General features: G+C 44.1%; 1 long non-coding RNA gene across 2 annotated transcripts in view; it reads right to left on the bottom strand.

Annotated features, from left to right (window-relative positions):
• Window positions 1-18,778, bottom strand: part of LOC142047914 (uncharacterized) — an 81,585-nt gene that overhangs the window by 12,328 nt on the left and 50,479 nt on the right. For both annotated transcript variants that reach the window (XR_012657239.1, XR_012657238.1), the window contains exon 2: window positions 611-741. This is a non-coding gene — a long non-coding RNA (uncharacterized LOC142047914). The remainder of the gene's footprint in view (window positions 1-610; window positions 742-18,778) is intronic.

The following is an 18,778-nucleotide window of genomic DNA, read 5'->3' as shown; positions in this document are numbered from 1 at the left end:
TGGTATGCCTCTTTTCCTTAAAAGCAAAGCAGACAGCTCAAGCAGCAGTCTGTGAAAGCAGGCATTCAATTCTACTCAGAAAATCTCGTTTTCCTCTAAATGGGCCTCTCATCAGGCTCAGTGACAACTCTTAGCTGCCTGAGAAAAAGCACTGGAATAAAAAAAAAAAGGAACCTATTTTCCAGAGCAAAGTAATCCCTATTCCATTGCCATGGCACCAGACATCCGTCTCTTCCTTTCATTGACCAGACAAGGTCCCCCTCAGCTACTAGCTTCTTTTTTTTCTTTTCTCTCTCTTTTTTTTTTTTTTAGGTGGATGTGTGTGTGAGTATGCCTGAATTTGTTTCCTTGGTAGAAAACGTAATCATTGAAGTATTAGTTTAGGCTGACTGATTCTTTGGGGACAGAAAAGGGTTCTGGGGGCTTTTTAATCATTGATATGATCTCAAAACAGAGGCCTTCAGCATGATACAATATTGAAATAATAACAGGAAGGTGCAGTCTCTCCCACTTTGAAATCCAAACAGTACAGTTTATAGCCTGGAAGTCAAAGGTCCTCAGCAAACCAAGGTACGGAGAATGTTACTGGGAAAACAGAAGGATAACCCACCTTTTCGTGACTGAGGAGGGTAAAACTATCAGCGAGATCCTCAGCTGATGTAAACCGGAAGTTTCCTTGCCTTCAATGTAGTTATGCTAGTTTATCACAGTTGACAATCTGGCTCTATAGTCCAATGCGACCTGAAAAGAAAAGTAGCATAAAAATGAATGATAAAGAGGAGTTGGTTTAAAACCAAAGAAAGCCAAACAGCTAAACAAAGGGAAACCAAGTGAAGTGAAGAATAGATGTAAATATCCGGAAACCCGGGCTATAGTACAAAACATACAAGTGCTGAAAAGCATGAACAGTTAAGGTGACCCAAAACACCTTAACTCTGTCCTCGTACCATGGGCAACCTCCCATTTTTTGCCAGGAGTATCCTTCATATTCTGCTTGATATTGTGGGGGATTTTTAAGGGCTAAATTCTCAATTGCACGAAACTTCTCTTGGGCCCAGTTAGTTGTGGCTCCCTGAGTCTGGGTCCAGCTCCCACCCAGCCCCAGCACAGCGCTGTTCTGATAGATGCTGGCAACTAGGGGCAGTGGCAGCAGCACAGGAGCTGGCTATGCCAGGTGAGTCTCCATGTAAGGAGATCCAGCTGATTTCCAGCCCTTTTGGGAAACAAGAGCTCAACAAAGGGGATCTGTCTCTGAATTTTTTTAATTCATTTCTGGTCTGACTTTCATTGGTACTGAGTACCCATAATTCTTGCCCAAGTCAATGGAAGCTGCAGGTACTCAGTCCCCCAGCACCTTTGCAGTGTCAGGCCTTTCATAAATATGTGCTTGGATGAATCGTTTGCCCAGATTTCAATCTGTGTGAGTGAAAGCCCAGACTCACTGCCTAATTCTTGTAGAAAAATAAGGTTGTGTGTTTTTTTTCCCCCGCACACAGAAGGATGGCTATTTGGCTGGAGTTTGGCTGTCTCTTTATTAATGAATAATTCTAAGTAACCACCTTCTGCGGCTTCCCTGCAACTATGGTCCTGACAAGACAGATGGCTCCGAACTGCCTAGCACCATGGTTCACCTTTTTAGTTTCATAAAAATCAATTTTCCTTGGCATCCGCAGGCAGGTGCAGGAGAAAGCAGGCGAGAGAGGGAACATATATGCACTGCACACACAGACTCCTCAGCCGTGCTGCGGATGGCGCGCACGCACACGCAACTCACTGATTTCTGGAGGTTCCTGCAGTCTGCCAATTTTGCATTCAGTTCAGACCTGGAGTGAATTCATTATTCTTTGGAAACTTTCTACCTGAAAGGAAGATGGGTCCGTTATGACATAGCCTGGGGTTTCAATTAGACATCTCCACACATATATTCAGATTGTTTTCTCTTTTCACAGCACTCCCCTAGTGGCTCAGATGCCTTCTTTTGGCAAAGGGAGTAGGTGATTCAATGCCAACACATTCAGTAGTTGGCAGGTTGCCTTATTATCATTACATTACAGTAGTGCCTAGATGCCCCAACTGTGATCAGGGCCTCCTTGCGCTAGGCACTGTACATACACAGAATACATAGGAAGACAGAGTGCCTGCTCCAAAGAGCTTGCAATCCAAATAGTCAAGACAGGCACAAAGGGTGAGCAGGAAAAGAGATATACAGAGGGGTGAAGTGACTTAAGCAAAGCCTTGCAGCATGTCAGAGCCAATAAAAGAATCTGTCTCCTGAATTCCAAGCGAGTGCCTCGTCCATTGGCCCATGTGGCCACTTCATTCTCCCCAAAGACAGGTTTAGTATGTATATGGATTCATAAGAAAAGCACCCTCCCATGTTCTGGATTCTTTGGCATCATTTAAATTTCACAATACACCTCTACCTCGATATAACACCACCTGATACAACAAGAATTCAGATATAACACGGTAAAGCAGCGCTCCAGTGGGGCTGCACACTCCAGTGGATCAAAGCAAGTTGGGTATAACGCGGTTTCACCTATAACGTGGTAAGATTTTCTGGCTCCCGAGGACAGTGTTATATCGAGGTAGAGGTGTACATAGCTTAATAGATGGTCCTCCCACTCCGACATTATATAGACATCTCTCCCTTACTGACATAATATTAGAGGCTCAGATTTTGCCTGGCCCTTCTACAGGTGCCAAGTGGCAAGGATAGGAAGGGAAACTTCTCCTCCCTTCCATGGCCTGTGTAAGGGTCAACAACCTCCGTGCTCTGGGAAGTACAAGGTGTGTTTCCTCCCTGCTAGCCCAGCAGATCCCAGCCTCGATCGCCGATAGATAATGTTGGGTTTGACTCCATATTTTTTAATTTTGGTCTCAATTTGCACCCGGGGCTGAAGTAGATTGAAACAGCAGGAGGTGCTCTCATCGCCCCAGCCAAGGAGGATGGAGAACAGTAGGGGTGCAAGGCTGACTCAAGCCTAGGCAGGGAGGGGAGCTCTCCCTGTGCTTTTAGCAGAGAAAGGGGAGCTGCCCCCCCCCAGTCTCACTTCAAGACTATTGCACCCCAGTTTCTAATTAATCATGTTCCCAAAATACCTCCCCACTTCCTGTAACAGGCTGGGTGGAGGTAACCAGCTCCAGAGTGATTACCATTGCAGAAGGAAGAGGAAAGCTCTGGGGCAATAAGGCAGACATTAGCAGGGCTGGTGCAACCATTTAGGCAAACTAGGCAGTCGCCTAGGGTGCTCGGATTTGAGGGGCGCCATTTTCTTTGGCAGCAACCGTGGCGGCCAGATCTTCGGCCGCCCCTGTCACCGTCAGCATTTAGCCAGAGGGAACTGGGGCAGGGGAGCACGGGGAGGGCCGCCTGCAGCAAGTAAGGGTGGGGAGGCGGCACCAGGGGAACTCCCTGCCCCAGCTCACCCCTGCCCCGCCTCCTCCCCAGCACGCTGTGGCTGCTTCACTTCTCCCGCCTCCCAGGCATACATTGCCTAAGCTGATTGGCGCCGTAAGCCTGGGAGGCAGGAGAAGTGAAGCAACGAGGGCATGCTCGGGGTGCTCGTGCATGGAGCAGGGGTGAGCTGGGGCGGGGTGAGTGCCTCAGGGTGGAGGGTGCGGGGTGGGGAGCTGCCACGGGGGAGGGGGCGCCTCAGGGCAGATAGGGAGAGCTGCTGGGGGGGGGTGCCTCAAGGTGGGGGCACAAGGTGGAAGTTTCGCCTCGGGCGCAAAACATCCTTGCACTGGCCCTGGACGTTAGACAACTAGACAGCAACAGGTCTCCAGCTCAATTGCCTTTATGATTAGACCCAAATCCTGGAAAATGAAGTCCGGAGTGGGACATGAACTTGGCTGTTGACCTTTTTGAGCCAAGCTAACCCTGCCGTACCTGAACCCACAAAACCTTGGAGAAACTTAGGATCTGGAATGCAATTAGCATCCTGGGTCTGCTTGCTGCTTACAGGGTCTGCGTCTGATCTCACCTGCCAGTTTTACTGATCGCATGGGCTTCAGCGGAGTTACTCCTGATTCACATCAGTGTAAATGACAGGTGACTCAGGCCCCGGATGAGCATTCCTTGCCTTCCCCTTCTTCCATTTACACCCCACATAACAGGTCCTGATGGCACACTGGGGCTGATTCTAAACAATCTTCCACCTCATTATCCTTTTCACCTGAACAAAGTGAAGCTGAAACTCTACTTAGACCCGTGCAAAGAAAGAGTAACTGCGCTCAAGACAATGGAATTATGCTGGCGTAATTTTGGTGTAAAGCAAGCTTAAAATCAGACCTTTCATCAGGAAAATAAAAGTGAAAACATTGCAATCAGACTTGCTATAGTCCTATTGTCTGAAACACTTTTATCGACAGTCAATTCCATATACAACCAGCAGAGGGAGCGCCTCTATAGTAATGACAGGTATGTTCGTTTACCACCAGGATCAGTTTTCCTTTTAGTAGATTTTTTATTTTTTTTTAATTTTACCACCCCACCTCACAGTGGCTAAAACATATATATATTCCAAAACTCCCGGTTTCATAGGAACAAAGATCTAGTCAGTAGCAGAAGGTGATAACATAGTAATTTATGGTGGTTTAAGTAGGAATAGTAAGATTTTAATGAAACACAATATTCCGTTACGGAGGCACAGTGACAGTAAGTCAGAAAAGGAATAATACAATTGGAAGATAATGAAACTGACTAGACTTGGTCGGCTTCCGATTTCACCTTCACCGTTGCAAATCAGGAGTAATTGCAGAAGAATCAGACCCTATTGCATTTCTACCTTGGCAATTTAAAACAAAACAAAAAAATCAAGCATATGGAAGGTGTTGAGCAGAACCGTTTGCAGTTACACAGTATAATGAACACATGCCCCTGCAATGATCTAGGACCCTGGATCCAAATACTCCTGACCTTTGGGGAAAATCAGATTGTGACACAGACAGACTCCATCTGTACCAGGGGCAGAACCAAAGTCCTAGATATAGACCCTCCCTCATCGCTCCCTCTTCAAACTATATGAAAGTTTTATGCACACTAGGAAATTTGCAGCTGGGGCCTATAATAAAGAAATCTTAGAATCCAAGGCAAAAACCTAGTTCTTACCTCCATATAGGCCTTAGAAGAAGATATTTAATTCTGCAGCTTTTTTAAGCTAAACAGGCTGAAATTAAGCCCTGGTGAGAGGGCCTTCAGACGGCCAGGGTACCATTTCAGTCCCACATAAACCCCCTGCATTGAGGGCTGGGTCCTTAACTGGAATAAATCAGCACAGAGCCACTGAAATTAGTGATGGGGTCACACTGATTTACACTAAACAGGCCCTTTCTGTCATTTTTTAACCCATTCCCTTGCTTCATTTCAGAAAAGAACGACGTTGATTTCAGGAACGTACCAGCCAACTCACAGTTGTAGCAGTAATATTGACTAAGTGTGTGTATCGGGGCGGGGGGGGGGGAAGATGGAGGCAGTCTGACCTACAGGGGAGTATGGGACCGAAAATATAAGTCTGACGGGGTCACACCCAGTAAAATCTCTGAGCAATTGGATGAGCAATTCTTTTCTGAGAAGAACAAAAGACATCTGCCGAGTAAAACAGGAATTGACTCAGGGGAAGGACAACGCCAGACAGCATCACGTAAGGCACCAGGCTGTTCCAATAGGATGCCAGGGTCAATGGCAACTAATGCACCCAATAGGTCAAGAGGAATCAATAATGCTAAGTAGCCAGCATCTCTTACAAGACGCAAATCAGTGTAAATGCAGTTAAAATGGTCTCTGGGCTCAGCACACTGCAGCCTAAAATCTGATTGAAGCTTGTCATGTGACACATTGACATTGACACTCAGATTCCCACATTGCAGTAAAACGCTTTTTCAAGCTCTGAGCATGCACAAGGCAGGTTTGAACGTGGCCATTTGTTATCCATCTTTTGGATGAGATCTAAAAGTGAGATCCCTTGTGGATTAAATATCCCATGGCATTTTCTCCACAAAAAGAGGGCTGCTAGTAGTCCGTACTTCCAACTCTGGCTGGAATCACACTCCACCTGCTGAAATGCCTCTTACTCATGTGCATATCAAGTGGGGTTCTGCAGGGATCTGTCCTGGGTCTGGTTCTAGTCAATACTTCATAAATGATTTGGCTAATGGCACAGAGAGTACACTTATAACATTTGCAGACAATACCATGAGTTGCAAGTGCTTCAGTGGACAGGATTAGAATTCAAAATGATCTGGACAAACTGGAGAAATGGTCTGTAATAAATAGGATAAAATTCAATAAGGACAAATGCAAAGTACTCCACTTAGGAAGGACTAATCAGTTGCACACATACAAAATTAGAAATGACTGCCTAGGAGGGAAAACTGCAGCAAAGAATATGGGAGTTTCCGTGGATCACAAACGTTTGTTACAAAAAAAGCAAGCGTCATTCTGGGATGTATTAGCAGGAGTGTTGCATGCAAGACATGGGAAGCAATTCTTCTGCTCTACTTAGCACTGAAGTACTGTGTCCAGTTCTGGGCACCACACTTTATGAAAGATGTGGACAACTGGAAAAAGTCCAGAGGAGAGCAACAAAAACGATGAAAGATCTAGAAAACATGACCTACAAGGAAAGATTGAAAAAAAATGGGTTTGTTTAGTCTGGAGACTGATGTGGGACATGGTAAGAGTCTTCAGGTATGTAAAAGCTTGTTATAAAGAGGAGAGGGATAAATTCTTCTCCTTATCCACTGAGGACAGGACAAGAAGTAATGTGCTTAAATTGCAGCAAGGGAGATTTAGGTTAGCTATTAGGAATAACTTTCTAACTATAAGAGTAGTTAAGCACTGGAACAAATTATCTATGGAGTTGTATAGGCTCTGTCATTGGAGGTTTTTAAGAACAAACACCTACCAGAGATTGTCTAGATAATACTGAGTCTTGCCTCAGTGCAGGGGGCTGGACTAGATGACCTATCAAGGTCCCTTCCAGTCCTACATTTCTATTATTCTATGTAGTAAAGCCTAGTGGAGAGGAAGGATGGTGCAGTGGTTAGGGCACAAGCCCAGAATATACAACACCTAGGTTCAAGTCCTTGCTCTGCCATGAACATCATATATGACCTTGGGTAACCTTCTTAGGTTCAGATTTTTAATGGTACTTGCATTTAAATACCTTTAAAAATCTGGCCCTTAGACTCTGTGCCTCAGTTTCCCATCCATAAAAGGGGGCTGCCCTGCCTCACAGAGGTGTCATGATAATAAATAGACTAAAGATTCTAAGATGCTCAGGCATTACAGTGATGGGGGCCATAGAAACACAAAAGATGTTGTTATATTAGTAGCAGCGTTACATTGTGTAACCCAGGTCATAAACAAATCATTTGACCAAGATCAACTAAAACTCGGGTAAATATGAATTTCTGTAAAATATCATCGTCTTGATCCTTGGGAGACAAGGACATGGCACCCAACCAGTGTGTTGCATCAACATAATTTGAAATGGCATACTTATTTCCACTTTTAATAATTCTGAAGTTGGCAGGGGAAAAATATGGTTAGCTCTGCCGTCACATCTAATAAATTCTGATTTTAAATCCTTAAATTTACATCTATGGAGATGTGCTGTCCTTAATAAAGGATAGAGTTCTCCTTAATTTGGATTCAAATTCTATGTATGTTCCTCAGGGAAGAAAAAGCAAATGTACAACTTTTAGACCATTTTTAAGTGAGCAAGATGATTTCATTTGTGTAGGTTGAGATAAGATTAAAATTGATTTTTCCCTAAGAAATCTGACAAATTTATAAAAGGATCGTGTGTCCTTTGTAAGCTTCCTTTACTTCTAAAATTTCTAAGTTTCTTACCATGGGATTTTTTTTAAAATCATTTTTCCTGTATAACAATATACTTTCTCCAAATAAAGAACTACACCAATTTTCAGAAGTTTCAGTCTCTCTCTTTTTTTTTTAAAAACATCCCCTGTTCTAGTATTGAAAACTGCACCACACATCTTTCTGAGTATGCTCAACAGATTTCTCCATCTTGGCAATTCTTTGAACTATGGTGTGAATTTTATTATCCATTTCCTTCGGACATTTATTTAACACAACACAAGTAATATCATTTGAGTCTATATATCAACCCTAGACAAATTCCGGACCCTGACATACTAACACGGTTTGAAGAGAATGGATTAACAAATAAAGGGCAAATTGGAGTTTAACAGCCCCAATACAGTTCCACCCAACTCAGACTTAGAAATACAGATAATGTTCTGGACGGTGGCACTTCTCTTCACAGATTTTGTTAAGGAATCATTTAGAATTTCAAGGGCAAAATCAGACTGCCATTTGCCCTGGTTTAAACTAGGAGGAACTCCATTTACTGTAATGGATTAACATTCTGGTGCAACTGAGATCCAAGTATGGTCCTCAACCCTTTTTAGTCTAAACGTCTCCTCTTCTGTCCCTCCTCAATCCCCCAAAACACAGTAAAAATATTATTTTTTTACATGGGCTGGTTAGTCCCAAATCCCTTTTAAAACAAATGAAGGGCTTACCAATGTCCTGGGTCTTACACACACACGCACTCTAAATTTCCCCATCCCTAGAAATGTCTGTTTAACAAGTATAGGGCCAGATGCTCAGATGGTGTAAACAGACATAGCTCCATTGATTCAAATGGCATTACATCAATTTACCTCAGTTGAGAATCTGGCCCATAATAAACAATTTCACCCCAAAATCTTATAACAAAAGGAAGGGATTTTGGCTTTCTGAGTCTAACTGTGTGTGACTAAGGCCATGTGTCTACATTGCAAAATTACGTTGCCCTAACTTATGTCAGCATGCAGCCAGCACAGTTATTACATAGCTTATGTACGCACCTGCTTGACTTCTTGTGTTGGTGGTGCGCGACCACAACAGGAGCACTTGTATCGATTGCACTGCCAGTCTGGGGCATTGTGGGACGGCTCCTGAAAGCCAGTAACAGTCGACATAAGCAACACAGTAGTTATACTGACACTGCATCAGTCTAATTACATCGAGCATGACTCTATGCCACTCGAGGAGGTGGCATTACTAAATCAGCACAGAGAGGCACTTACATTGGCAGGAGCCAAATTTAAGTGAAGACACTTCCCCAGCTAGTGTCGATGCAATGTGCTGTGGACCAGGACAGAGTCACATCCTGGAGTGGGGTCAGAAGAGAAGAATATAGCATGAAAATTAATCAGCGAAGGTGTAAGTTAAATAAGGGCGATGGCTATTTTAACTTGCACTTCTTACTACTTCTTTGAGCTCCTCACTGTAACTCAAGCCAGCTTGGCCCCCTTTGATATCAGTAAGTGGGTGTAGGTGAGTGTTAAGAGAGTCTCACTCAGTGTAAGGCAGCCTGAGTCAAAGAGAAATGATGTAACGGCATATTACACATCACCTCTGTATCTGGGCCTTTATCTCCAACACATCTAAATGGTTCATTTAACTTAACCTGATCCTAAGCACCACTGAGGAAGAGAATATCTGAGTCATTGTGTTAGCAAAAATAGAATACATGACTCTTACTTCAGTGGGAGAATATATGAGCCATCACCTTTCTCAATCCACAACAACAAATAAGAGAAGCGTCCATTTCCACTGACAGTTAAACTAAACTGGTCAACCTGACAAACAATAAAAGGGTTAGTGCCCAAGAGCAGCCCTGTCAGAGCTAAGCAATCCAGACTCGGAGCAGCAAAAAGACCATGAAAACAAGATCAGCATTCTTCAAAGAAAACCAATGTTCAACGTGCTAAAGATGGGCAAGAAAATGACCTGAACTTGCCTGAGGAAGTTCGCAGTTCCATGCATAGCCTCTTGCCAGAGCTCTACTGCTCAGCATGGCAACTAAATATGGGAAGTCATACTGCCTCCGTCTGCTACTGGGGCGGGGGATGCCAATGGGGCAGGAAGCGGGGGCAGCTCTGACATGGTTTCCCTCTTGGAGTTTCTTCCCAGTCACTTCTTTTGGTGGGAAGGGGGACTTCCCACAATGGACTAGACCGGGGACGTACCAACCATGAAATGAAGGGCAGTCCAAGGCCACCAGCTCTCACCCTCTGGCTCTGTGGAAATACAGATTCATATCCTGCTCTGACCTTAAAGAGGGTCGCCTTAGTGCTGGAGTGGTGGTGGGGGCTCAATTCAACAACTAATGTTGCCTTTCCTCATTGCCAGACATCCAGTCCTGACAGAGGCCTCTGCATGGCATACAGGAACAGTGCCACAGAGATGACCGACCCCATCACAGAGGCATATCCAAGTGGGGAGGGCCCCCTCTGAGCATACGGGGACCTAATATATCCTAAATATTTCTCAAAGGAGAAGACATTTGGGGAGGTTTCCTTCAGAGGCCAGATAAGGCCTGGCTGATCAACACCTGCATATGCTCCCCTGCACGCAGCGTACTCAGACCCCTGCTCAGTATCATCAGTTCTGCTTTTTCTCCTGCTGGTTCCATTCCCAAATGTCACAGATCATTGCTGGTCCTTGGTAAATCATGCACATGCCTCTACCCCTGCTAGGCTGCATTTCAGTGTTGGTAGGTGGAGAGGTGACATTTAAACTAGACTGGAGACGATGCTAATCTTCCCTTCATTCCAGGTTTAACAAAGCACTGTCCAGAGATGATGTTTACATGGCACAATGGGAAAACATATTAGGAAAGACAATAGCTAGGGGAAAGCACTATGCTATGAGGTGTATAAAGTACCTGGGGGTCCAGTACTGCAGGATGAACAGGGCTAAACCCAGGGTATTATTATTTTTTCAATAGTGCCCCCATTGCTGAATAACACGTATCTCCTGGAGCATTACAGTTTCCCTGCACTCTAGTTTTCCTGCTTTCTGTTATCTAGGTAAATATATGGGCCCCATCACTGAAGTATCTAAGGCATCTATTACATCCTGCTATTTCGCTCTCTCACTTATCCTATTATGTTATTATACTTAGTGTTGGGTGTTGTGTTTTCTACTTTGCCCCATAATAGTGTGGGCCCAATTTCACCACCCTTAATATACCATATAATAAGGGTGAGAGACTTAGGAGTGCTGGTAAGTGCACTTCATATGACAGGAGTCAGGGTTACAAATGGTTATATGGCTATCACTAGGCAGGGAGCAGGATTCACTGAGTCCAGCAGCTACGTACTGTGATATGTTCCTATTGTACAAAAAGGGCGCATGTATTTGTTTTATGTAAATTAAACTTAATAGCAACCTAAAAAAAAACCATCGCAAATACAGCTAGTGAATAACAGATTCAAATAGTGACCTGTCAGATGCAAATCAAAATACACAACCTCCACGCAGAGGCAGACGAAAAGACTTTTTCCTTTCTTTTCTTCCATTCTGTTCCAGTTCTTATACTGCCTCCATCACTGTGGTATACGAGTGCCTTCCAGCGTTGTATTAAGTGATGTGATTAGCATGTAGCACATCTGGGTCTCTCTTCTCTCTCATGTTCCCCACACGAGGAAAATCGTAGGTGGATTTTTGTTTTTAAAACTCTGTGGCCCCATGTTTTTTCTTAGTGTAAGGAAGTTGAGGAAGTGGGCTTGGAATGGAGATTTGTGATGGTTCTTAGATCTTGTGGGAGTAACATTCCAGTGTCTTGGGCCAGTCCCCGAGAAGACTCTGTCTCTTGCACAGAGAAGCTTTACCGTTGTGGCAGAGAATTCCAGTGTGCTTGGAGTACAGGGTTGTGGTCCTCCTCCCAGAGCTCTGGGTTTAGATAGCCTGAGACCACATCACTGAGCACCTTGAAGATCAAGACAAAGACCTCAACTATGATATGATGTTTTGGGAGAATCAGCATAGTGACTGGAAGACAGGTTTGATGCATTCATGTAGTCTGTGTTGCTGCAGCACTCTGTGTTCATAACTCTGCCTCCCATTGGGCATCTGTCTATAGTTCGTAATGACAGAATCTCAGTGGTTTTCTGATCATACTGACACTTCTGTTCTCAAAACAATTCCTTCTGCAGTGGCCTATGTTTGGCTACTGAGGTGGATCCACCATCTGGATCCTGTCTTGGTTGCTCCTCATATTCATCCATGAGAACTTGATTTGCGCTTCATTTATTCTCAAGATGGTCAGCAACAGCCATGAAACAGACAAGAACGCCTCTGGTATTGGTCATTGGCATACAGTATATGAAAAGAGACAAGCTGCAAGGGTGACTCATAGGACACCAGGTCAACCAGAGTGAAAGAACGTCTCACTGCTCTACTCTGAACAGCTGACAGCTTTGAAACTAGCTTATGGGTCCCAAAAGAAATCACAAGGAAGGCCCAGAGAGCATTCCGATGAGGGTTTTGTTCCCAGGAGCAACAAGTGTATTTTTATTTGTTTGGTTTTTTTTTTAAATAGCTTTTAAATCTTGGTGGGAGTTGTACAATGCTGGTGAAACCTGCTGGGTTGGAAAGAGGAGGCAGACTGAAGCTTGCAGTTTATCCACAGAACACATTCGTTTCCACTGCTGTGCTGTCTGGTTGTCATTACCTCACCCTGCCAATGTATTTCAATTCTGACCCAGACGTAGGTGACCCATCCCTATGGCCCATTCAGTAATTAATTAATGATTACTTGTACCTAGAGGCCTAAGCCAAGATCAAAGCACCATTGTCTTAGGCACAGTACAGACACATAATAAGTGACAGTCTCTACTCTGAAGAGTTTCCAAATTAACTAGAAATGACCAACAATAGGTAGAAGAAAGGAAGTAGCATTATTCCCCATTTTACAGATGGGAAACAGGCACAGAGACATTAAGGGTAATAGTTTAAAAACATTCCTAAGTGACTTAGGTGCTTACATTCATTTTCAAAAGTGACTTAGGTACTTGGGGCAAATTTCTAAAAGTATTTAAAGTCTAACTCAGTGAAACCAAGGGAAACCAAGGGAAAGCCAAGAAGACTTTTTATCAATACATTAGAAGCAAGAGGAAGACCAAGGACAGGGTAGGCCCACTGCTCAGTGAGGAGGGAGAAACAGTAACCGGAAACTTGGAAATGGCAGAGATGCTTAATGACTTCTTTGTTTCGGTCTTCACTGAGAAGTCTGAAGGAATGTCTAACATAGTGAATGCTTATGGGAAGGGGGTAGGTTTAGAAGATAAAATAAAAAAAGAGCAAGTTAAAAATCACTTAGAAAAGTTAGATGCCTGCAAGTCACCAGGGCCTGATGAAATGCATCCTAGAATACTCAAGGAGTTAATAGAGGAGGTATCTGAGCCTCTAGCTATTATCTTTGGAAAGTCATGGGAGACGGGAGAGATTCCAGAAGACTGGAAAAGGGCAAATATAGTGCCCTTCTATAAAAAGGGAAATAAAAACAACCCAGGAAACTACAGACCAGTTAGTTTAACTTCTGTGCCAGGGAAGATAATGGAGCAAGTAATTAAAGAAATCATCTGCAAACACTTGGAAGGTGGTAAGGTGATAGGGAATAGCCAGCATGGATTTGTAAAGAACAAATCGTGTCAAACCAATCTGATAGCTTTCTTCGATAGGATAACGAGTCTTGTGGATAAGGGAGAAGCGGTGGATGTGGTATACCTAGACTTTAGTAAGGCATTTGATACGGTCTCGCATGATATCCTTATCGATAAACTAGGCAAATACAATTTAGATGGGGCTACTATAAGGTGGGTGCATAACTGGCTGGATAACCGTACTCAGAGAGTAGTTATTAATGGCTCCCAATCCTGCTGGAAAGGTATAACAAGTGGGGTTCCGCAGGGGTCTGTTTTGGGACCGGCTCTGTTCAATATCTTCATCAACGACTTAGATGTTGGCATAGAAAGTACGCTTATTAAGTTTGCAGACGATACCAAACTGGGAGGGATTGCAACTGCTTTGGAGGACAGGGTCAAAATTCAAAATGATCTGGACAAATTGGAGAAATGGTCTGAGGTAAACCGGATGAAGTTCAATAAAGACAAATGCAAAGTGCTCCACTTAGGAAGGAACAATCAGTTTCACACATACAGACTGGGAAGAGACTGTCTAGGAAGGAGTATGGCAGAAAGAGATCTAGGGGTCAAAGTGGACCACAAGCTAAATATGAGTCAACAGTGTGATACTGTTGCAAAAAAAGCAAACGTGATTCTGGGATGCATTAACAGGTGTGTTGTAAACAAGACACGAGAAGTCATTCTTCCGCTCTACTCTGCGCTGGTTAGGCCTCAACTGGAGTATTGTGTCCAGTTCTGGGCACCGCATTTCAAGAAAGATGTGGAGAAATTGGAGAGGGTCCAGAGAAGAGCAACAAGAATGATTAAAGGTCTTGAGAACATGACCTATGAAGGAAGGCTGAAAGAATTGGGTTTATTTAGTTTGGAAAAGAGAAGACTGAGAGGGGACATGATAGCAGTTTTCAGGTATCTAAAAGGGTGTCATCAGGAGGAGGGAGAAAACTTGTTCACCTTAGCCTCTAATGATAGAACAAGAAGCAATGGGCTTAAACTGCAGCAAGGGAGATTTAGGTTGGACATTAGGAAAAAGTTCCTAACTCTCAGGGTAGTTAAACACTGAAATAAATTGCCTAGGGAGGTTGTGGAATCTCCACCTCTGGAGATATTTAAGAGTAGTTAGATAAATGTCTATCAGGGATGGTCTAGACAGTATTTGGTCCTGCCATGAGGGCAGGGGACTGGACTCGATGACCTCTCGAGGTCCCTTCCAGTCCTAGAGTCTATGAATCTATGAAAAAATTAGGTGCCTAAATACCTTTAAAAATTTAGTCTACCTGGAGCCTAAGATGCTTCTGCCTCCTAGGACTTAGGAACTATTGAAAATCTTGCTGTAAGTGACATGACAAAGTTCACATGAACAATCTGTAGCAGAGCCAGATGACCACCACGCTACTGAGGCCCAGTACTGTGCCTTAGGCACAAGAGCAGAGATCCTCTGTTGAGGTCGCCAGCAAGAGAAACGAATAATGAGCAGATTTTTTAATCCTTCTTGAACAATATTGTTAAAAGATGGCAAAATAGCATAATTAGCGATTAGTTCAGGCCCTTTGTCAAAGTCTTCATTTTTTAATATAGAATATAATGAGAATTAAAATTAGATAAAAATATTATGGTGTGTCCCTATCTATGCTATGGTTATAGTTAAAGTCTTGCTTATCTAAAGAAAGGAAGAGCAGATACGTAAGTGTGGGTGGTGAAACACATTTCTATAGTGTTTCTTCTCTCTCTCCTAACAGTGACTGCTCTGTTCTGTTCCTGGTGCCATGAGGGGTCGGGGGGCGGCGGAGGACAAGGATAGTGAAGAGGCAGTGAAGATCTCTGGCTAAGGGGTAGTTACTGGACCACAGAGCAGGAAGTAGACATGTAAGAAATGGTGAAGATCGAGGAAGGGCATTTGTGACCCTGAAAAGTTTCTGCTCAGATCAGCACCCTCCCAGTATTCAGATGATCAGCTGGGGCTTATCCAAAATGATCTGCCCATCTGTGGAACATTACATTTTTCTAATGTCCATTATCCAGGTTTGCAAATTCTTCATATGGCATCAATGAAATGAAGCCATGTCTGGGGTATGGGTGGCAACCAACTGATACAAATCAATGGGGCAGTCTGCAGTGCTGGAAGAAAATTGGTCCACAGCAGACTCCTAGCCTTATGAAAAGTGTCACTAGATTTTTAATATCCATGTAGCGTAGAAAGGACTGTAGCAAGGTTTTGTTCTAAAGAGTAAATGGAATTGAACTGAGTTTATCTTTCACAAAAGAATAAAGGACAGAGTCGCACCTGTTGGGATTTGAATCTGCAGCCTGAGGCAGTCTACATATTTCAAAGGTAATGCTTGGGCCAGAAAACTACCCTTTCTGTGTGGACTAGAAATCTGGCAAGGTCAGGAGACCACCAAATGCTTCTGCTATTCAATAATTTACAAAGTTTTAGCACTGGGTATTCTACTGGAAAACAAGCCTTTCCATACTCAAGTTGAAAAAGATTTCTGAATTGTTATTTTTTTGATCAGGGCCTATTTGCACACGTTCATAGGGCCTGAGGTTTGAATGTAACTAGTTTCCCACTGACTGACTCTCATTGCAAACCCATCAGCAGGGTTCAGGTTGAATGGGTTTGTGCCCTTTCCCACAGGTTTGCTGGTAGCTAGATTGGGATTAAGCATCTGGTCTGACAACAACCAGAGGGGGAAACATGTTCCCCTTGTATAAACTGGGTATAATTATTCTGTAAAATAAAATGCAATGCAATAATGAGACAAACCACAATTACTGGGGAAGATGCCATTGTACTAGGCCACTGAATCAGAGAGGCACAGGGACAATGCTTTGGTCCTTCTCCTTTCTTCCCTATCTTCTGGAGAGTACAACTGACATAGGGAGTCTGTCAATAACTCTCTCTGAGAAGTCAGTAATGAATTATTTCTGCTGAGTTGATGGTGACTTTCCTGACCATAAAGGGGTAGGCTCAGCAAATCAGTCATGTAAATCAAGTGACTTCTTTGGGCACTATTCCAGTGAACCTGGTTTGATTTTGGAATATAGGAATTGCTATACTGGGTCAAACCAACTGTCCAGCTAGCCCAGAATCTTGTCTTTCATAGTAGCCCATAGCAGGTACTTTGGAAGGATGCCCTTCCTCCCCTGGCCCCTCTCATACGTAGGTATGGGATAGCCTGCCCCTAGAGAAAGTTTCTTCCTATCCCCAATTAGTTAGAAATTGGATTATGCCTTGAAGGGATATAAGCCCTCAGGTTCTACTTTAAGCCACTGGGCATGCTGCTCTCCCTCCTTCAAAGGTCTTTCTTCCTTCTGTCCTTCACATCCAATGGCTGTTTTTGTAGCATTTCCTGGGATCATTCTGAGTAAACACTGGAACTTTCAGTTCTCAGTCCCATCAGCACAGAACTTCTGTGTAGGGTCTGAACAGTGAAATAACTCTCTGCTTCCTGGAAACCAAATAAAGCCTCTGCACCCTGCCACATCGTGGAAAAATGTTAGCATAAACTAAATCCCCACAATATAATGTCCTTACTCCCACAGTGCCAGAATGAGAGATCAGAAAGTGAAGAGGCTGGCAAAACATTAAAATAAATAGAGAGGCATAAAAAGTTTGCCAGAGCTTCTTGAACCTTAAACTAAGGTCTGAACCAGTATTCACTGGGGGCAGGTCTTCACTACCCGCTGGATTGGTGAGTAGTGATTGATCCCCAAACACACTCCCCGTCAACTCTGGAACTCCAGCTCATGAGAGGCGGAAGCGGAGTTGATGGGGGAGCGGCAGCGGTCGACTCACCGCCATCCTAATGGCCAGATAAGTCAACCTAAGATACTCTGATTTCAGCTACGCTATTCGCGTAGCTGAAGTTGCATATATGTAGTAATGTAGACCAGGACTGGAATAAGACTCTCATTGACTTTACTGGTCATTGCATCAGGCTTTTTGAGGCTAAACCAGGGGTGGGAAAACTTTTTGCCCCGAGGACCATATCTGGGTATGGAAATTGTATGGTGGGCCATGAATGCCCATGAAATTGGAGTTAGGGTGCAGGAGTAGGTGAGGGCTCTGTCTGGGGGTGTGGGCTCCAAGGTGGGGCCCAGAAATGAGGAGTTCAGGGTGAAGGAGGGGGCTCTGGGCAGGGGAAGAGGGTTAGGGCCCCGTAAGGGGGTCAGGGTGCAGGCTCTGGGTGGTGCTTACCTCAAGTAGCTCCTGGAAACAGCGGCATGTCCTCTCTTCAGCTCCTACACGGAGGCACGGCCAGGCAGCTCTGCATGCTGCCCCATCCACAGGTTCTGCCCCATCCACAGGTGTCATCCCTGCAGCTCCCATTGCGGCGCTTAGGTTGGGGGCAGGGTGCAGAGCCCCCTGGCTGCCCCTATGCATAGGAGCCAGAAAGGGGACATGCCACTGCTTCTGGGAGCCATGCGTAGCGCCTTCCAATCCTGCTCCCCAGCTGAAGTGCAGCAAGCCCCAAATCCTGCTCCCCAGCAGGAACTCGAGGGCTGGATAAAATCGGCTAGTGGGCCGGATGTGGCCCATAGGCCATAGTTTGCCCACCTTGGGCTAAATCCTGAAAACCTGAGTCCCTTCTTCACGGTCCTTTCTCTGTTTAGTGCTTTCAATGGTAGTTTTGTTTAAGTAAAATTTGATTCTTTCAGAAAGTGCATCAGGATTTGGGTCAAGATTTGGATTGTTGCAAGATAGTGAAAGCTCAAATCAGTGGTTATTTTATCCAAGCCAACCTACAAACAGTGATTTATACTACCTCATACTAAGGATTATTCCCCCCGAAGCATACAGTGGGCCAGGTCCTCAACTAGTGTACATCAGTCTTCAATGAAACCACACCAAAGGAGGATCTAACCCAATGTTTTTAAAGCTTAATGATAATGAACCATTGCCAGAGGCACGGAATCCTGTGGAAATATCCTGACTCAAGACAATGTACCCTGCAGAGTTCTTGGCTGAAGCACCCTACCCTCTTACACATGGTTCACTTTTCTTACTGCTGTAAATCCCTCTCTTCTAAAAGATGGGCTTCCACAAACTCCCTAAGCTCTGGACTTCATTGATTTCCATCTAGGAAATGACCAAAAATACAAAGAGAACATATTCAGGACTTACAGTAACTTTAAAACCAAGCACTTTGTGATTATTAAACTGTGCGTGCTGTGAACTTAGCTAAGCAAATTGAAAGGCCATTTTGATAGCTTGTGAATGCAGATAGTGTCTTTGGTATGGGATTCAAAAATAATCCTAGCAATACTA

This window comes from Chelonoidis abingdonii, chromosome 18 (assembly GCF_003597395.2).
Source record: "Chelonoidis abingdonii isolate Lonesome George chromosome 18, CheloAbing_2.0, whole genome shotgun sequence".
In the NCBI taxonomy this organism is placed as follows: Eukaryota; Metazoa; Chordata; order Testudines; family Testudinidae; genus Chelonoidis; species Chelonoidis abingdonii.
This window is presented reverse-complemented; position numbering and strand designations above follow the sequence as displayed.